Below are 5,708 nucleotides of genomic sequence, written 5' to 3' on the forward strand. Positions count from 1 at the left end.
CCATGAGAGATTTGGATGATTTCTCCATGAAGGATTATAGGTGTTTCCATAGGGTTCTCCCATGTAATTCACCTCTTCCATTGAAGGGTTCTCAGGATCATAAGCTTCTTCCTCAGATGAAGCTTCCTTAGTACTGCTTGGTGCATTTTGCATTCCAGACAGACTTTGAGAAATCATATTGACTTGTTGAGTCAATATTTTGTTCTGAGCCAATATGGCATTCAGAGTGTCAATCTCAAGAACTCTTTTCTTCTGACTAGTCCCATTGTTCACAGGATTCCTTTCAGAAGTGTACATGAATTGGTTATTTGCAACCATTTCAATCAGCTCTTGAGCTTCTGTAGGCGTCTTCTTCAGATGAAGAGATCCTCCAGCAGAGCTATCCAAAGACATTTTGGATAGTTCAGACAGACCATCATGGAAAATACCTATGATGCTCCATTCAGAAAGCATATCAGATGGACACTTTCTGATTAATTGTTTGTATCTTTCCCAAGCTTCATAGAGGGATTCTCCTTCCTTCTGTCTGAAGGTTTGGACTTCCACTCTAAGCTTACTCAATTTTTGAGGTGGAAAGAACTTTGCCAAGAAGGCATTGACTAGCTTTTCCCAAGAGTTCAGCTTTCTTTAGGTTGAGAGTCCAACCATGTTCTAGCTCTGTCTCTTACAGCAAAAGGGAATAGCATAAGTCTGTAGACCTCAGGGTCAACCCCATTAGTCTTGACAGTGTCACAGATTTGCAAGAATTCAGCTAAAAACTGATGAGGATCTTCCAATGGAAGTCCATGGAACTTGCAATTCTGTTGCATTAGAGAAACTAATTGAGGCTTAAGCTCAAAGTTGTTTGCTCCAATGGCAGGGATAGAGATGCTTCTCCCATAGAAGTCGGGAGTAGGTGCAGTAAAGTCACCCAGCACCTTCCTTGCATTGTTGGCATTGTTGTTGTTTTCGGCTGCCATTTGTTCTTCTTCTTTGAAGATTTCTGTTAGGTCCTCTACAGAGATTTGTGCCTTAGCTTCTCTTAGCTTTCGCTTCAAGGTCCTTTCAGGTTCAGGATCAGCCTCAACAAGAATGCTTTTGTCTTTGCTCCTGCTCATATGAAAGAGAAGAGAACAAGAAAATATGGAATCCTCTATGTCACAGTATAGAGATTCCTTGAGGTGTCAGAGGAAAAGAAAAGTAGAAGGCAGAGGTAGAAAATTCGAACTTATCAAAGAGGATGGAGTTCGAATTTTGCATTAAGGAATAGTGTTAGTCCATAAATAGAAGGATGTGAAAAGAGGAGAAGTAATTTTCGAAAATTAAGTCAAAGATTTTGAAAACATTTTGAAAAATACTAATTGATTTTTGAAAATAAAAGTGGGAAAGAAGTAAAGTGATTTTTGAAAAAGATTTTGAAATTAGAAATCAAAAAGATTTGATTGAAAGTTATTTTGAAAAAGATGTGGTTAAGAAGATATGATTGGTTTTAAGAAGATGTGATTGAGAAGATATGATTTGAAAAACATTTTAAGAAGATTTGATTTTGAAAATTAATGACTTGGCTATCAAGAAAAGATATGATTCAAACATTAAACCTTTCTCAACAGAAAAGGCAACATACTTGAAATGTTGAATCAAATCATTAATTGATAGCAAGTATTTTTGAAAGTAGAGAGAAATTGATTTTGAAAAAGATTTGATTGAAAAGATATGATTTGAAAAAGATTTGATTTTGAAAAGATTTTGAAAACTTGAAAAAAAATTGATTTGAAAACAAAATCTTCCCTCTTGTGCCATCCTGGCGTTAAACGCCCAGAATGGTGCACATTCTGGCGTTTAACGCCCAAAATGCTACCCTTTTGGGCGTTAAACGCCCAACCAGGTACCCTGGCTGGCGTTTAAACGCCAGTCTGTCCTTCTTCACTGGGCGTTTTGAACGCCCAGCTTTTTCTGTGGAATTCCTCTGCAGTATGTTCTGAATCTTCAATTCTCTGTATTATTGACTTGAAAAGACACAAATTAAAAATATTTTTGGATTTTTAATAATAAGGAATAATCAAAATACAACTAAAATCAAATAACAATGCATGCAAGACACCAAACTTAGCAGTTTGTATACTACTGACACTAATGAGAATGCATATGAGACACCTAAACACTCAAGTCAAAAGAATTCAAAGATCAGAGTAAGAAATCATCAAGAACAACTTGAAGATCCCTAAGACACATGAATGAATGCATGCAATTGACACCAAACTTAAAATGAGACACTAGACTCAAACATGCAATATTTTTTTGGTTTTTATAATTTTGTAATTTTTTTGTGTTTTTTTTTTCGAAAATTAAGTGAAGAGGAAAAATAAAGATATCAAAATTCTTAATGAGAATTCCAGGAATCATGCAATGTTAGTCTAAAGCTTTAGTCTAAAGAAATTAGACATGGCTAGCCAAGCTTCAGCAGGACATTGCATTCAAGAGCTAAATTGATGAAGATCAATCAGCTTTAGTGATGACAAGAACATCACCTTGAAGATGAACCGTCAGTTGTCCAAACTCAACAATCCCCGGCAACGGCGCCAAAAACTTGGTGCTGTTGCCGGATCAGAACTTTGGCACTGATGTTACCGGACCAAAAGCTTGCCGAAATACTCGAACAATCCCCGGCAACGGCGCCAAAAACTTGGTGCACGAAATTGTGATCAATACTTTTCACAACTCAAATAATCCCCGGTGATGAAACCAAAAACTTGGTGTTCAATACCATGGCATAAACACAACTTCGCACAACTAACCAGCAAGTGTACTGGGTCGTCCAAGTAATAAACCTTACGCGAGTAAGGGTCGATCCCACAGAGATTGTTGGTATGAAGCAAGCTATGGTCACCTTGTAAATCTTAGTCAGGCAAACTCAAATGGATATGGTGATATACGAATAAAACATAAAGATAAAGATAGAGATACTTATGTAATTCATTGGTAGGAATTTCAGATAAGCGTATGAAGATGCTGTCCCTTCCGTTTCTCTGCTTTCCTACTGTCTTCATCCAATCCTTCTTACTCCTTTCCATGGCAAGCTTAAGCAAGGGTTTCACCGTTGTCAGTGGCTACCTCCCATCCTCTCAGTGGAAATGTTCAATGCACCCTGTCACGGCACGGCTATCCATCTGTCGGTTCTCGATCAGGCCGGAATAGAATCCAGTGATTCTTTTGCGTCTGTCACTAACGCCCCGCCCTCAGGAGTTTGAAGCACGTCACAGTCATTCAATCATTGAATCATACTCAGAATACCACAGACAAGGTTAGACCTTCCGGATTCTCTTGAATGCCGCCATCAGTTCTAGCCTATACCAGGAAGACTCTGATCTCACGGAATGGCTGGCTCGGTTGTCAGGCGAGCACTCGGTTGTCAGGCGATCAACCATGCATCGTGTATCAGGAATCCAAGGGATATCCACCCAATCTAAGGTAGAACAGAGGTGGTTGTCAGTCACACGTTCATAGGTGAGAATGATGATGAGTGTCACGGATCATCACATTCATCAAGTTGAAGAACAAGTGGTATCTTAGAACAAGAACAAGCGGAAATGAATAGAAGAACAATAGTAATTGCATTAATACTCGAGGTACAGCAGAGCTCCACACCTTAATCTATGGTGTGTAGAAACTCCACCGTTGAAAATACATAAGAACAAAGGTCTAGGCATGGCCGAATGGCCAGCCTCCCAAAGTGGGTTCAATCATAAAAACATGATCAAAAGATGAAAATACAATAGTAAAAGGTCCTACTTATAGAGAACTAGTAGCCTAGGGTTTACAGAGATGAGTAAATGACATAAAAATCCACTTCCGGGCCCACTTGGTGTGTGCTTGGGCTGAGCATTGAAGCATTTTCGTGTAGAGACTCTTCTTGGAGTTAAACGCCAGCTTTTATGCCAGTTTGGGCGTTTAACTCCCATTCTTGTGCCAGTTCCGGCGTTTAACGCTGGGAATTCTGAGGGTGAATTTGAACGCCGGTTTGGGCCATCAAATCTTGGGCAAAGTATGGACTATCATATATTGCTGGAAAGCCCAGGATGTCTACTTTTCAACACCGTTGAAAGCGCGCCAATTGGGCTTCTGTAGCTCCAGAAAATCCACTTCGAGTGCAGGGAGGTCAGAATCCAACAGCATCTGCAGTCCTTTTCAGTCTCTGAATCAGATTTTTGCTCAGGTCCCTCATAGTAAAGTCCAGAAAAGTGAATTTTAACTAAAAACTAATAAAAATATACTAAAAACTAACTAGATCATACTAAAAACATACTAAAAACAATGCCAAAAAGCGTACAAATTATCCGCTCATCACACAGCTACTAAGATGTACTTGTTTGCATGTGAAGTTGGAAACGGCCCCATGAAATCTATTCCCCACACATCAAACAATTCCAGATCTAAGATGAAATTTTGTGGCATGGCATTTCTTTTGGGCAAGTTTCCCGCTCTTTGGCATTCATTGCAGCTTTTTACCAGTTCCTTGGCGTCTTTGAAAAGGGTCGACCAAAAGAACCCACTTTGTAGAACCTTTGCTGCAGTTCTGTCCCCTCCAAAGTGGCCTCCATAACTTGAGCTGTGGCAATTCCATAGGACCTCTCGTCCTTCTTCTTCCGAAACACATCTTCTAAGGACTCCATCTGAACACTTCTTGAAGAGATATAGCTCGTCCTAGACAAAGTGTTTTGCATCATTCATGAGCTTTCTTTACTGGTGTTTATGTATCATGTGAACTATCATCAATTTTTCATCAGGGAAGAGCTCGTTTACATGAGTATCATGTGCCCCACCTTCATCTTGAGGGATTCTGGAGAGGTGATCTGCTACCTTGTTCTCCACTCCTTTCTTGTCTCTGATTTCAATATCAAATTCCTGCAACAATAAGATCCATCTTATTAGTCTCGGTTTTTATTCTTGCTTAGCAAACAAATATTTAAGTGCTACGTGATCTGTGAAAATAATCACTTTTGCACCAATGAGGTACGATCTAAACTTGTCAAATGCGAAAACTATTGCCAGCAGTTCCTTTTCGGTTGTGGTATAATTTCTTTGAGCATCATTAAGAACCTTGCTGGCATAGTATATCACATGGATTAAGTTATCTTTCCTCTGTCCTAACACTGCCCCTATTGCAAAATCAGATGCATCACACATCAGTTCAAATGGTAAATTCCAGTCAGGTGGGGAAATGATAGGTGCAGATGATAACCTCATTTTCAAGTTTTCAAAAGCTAACATGCATGTTTCATCGAAGACAAATGGTGTATCAGATATAAGGAGATTGCTTAAGGGCTTGGCTATCTTTGAAATATCTTTAATAAACCTTCTGTAAAAACCAGCATGCCCTAAAAAGCTCCTAATTGCCTTGACATCACTGGGTGGAGGAAGTTTTTCAATAAGTTCAACTTTGGCTCTGTCTACCTCAATGCCTTGGTTAGAGACCTTATGACCAAGGACTATTCCTCCTGTCACCATGAAGTGACATTTCTCCCAGTTCAAGACCAGGTTGGTCTCTTGGCATCTTTTCAATACCAAGGCAAGGTGCTGTAGGCAGCTAGGAAAAGAATCTCCAAATACTGAGAAGTCATCCATAAAGACTTCGATGAATTTCTCTATCATGTCTGAGAAGATAGAAAGCATGCAGCGTTGGAAAGTTGCAGGCGCATTACATAGCCCAAATGGCATTCGCCTGTAGGCAA

General features: G+C 39.5%; 1 non-coding gene across 1 annotated transcript; it reads left to right on the forward strand.

The window, feature by feature from the left end:
* Nucleotides 1-447: 447 nt before the first annotated feature.
* On the forward strand, nt 448-555 carry LOC112704738 (small nucleolar RNA R71). Its single transcript, XR_003155347.1, has one exon. It is a non-coding gene; the product is annotated as a small nucleolar RNA R71 (small nucleolar RNA).
* Nucleotides 556-5,708: the final 5,153 nt, after the last annotated feature.

The sequence above is a fragment of the Arachis hypogaea genome, chromosome 7 (genome assembly GCF_003086295.3).
Source record: "Arachis hypogaea cultivar Tifrunner chromosome 7, arahy.Tifrunner.gnm2.J5K5, whole genome shotgun sequence".
Classification (NCBI taxonomy): domain Eukaryota; kingdom Viridiplantae; phylum Streptophyta; class Magnoliopsida; order Fabales; family Fabaceae; genus Arachis; species Arachis hypogaea.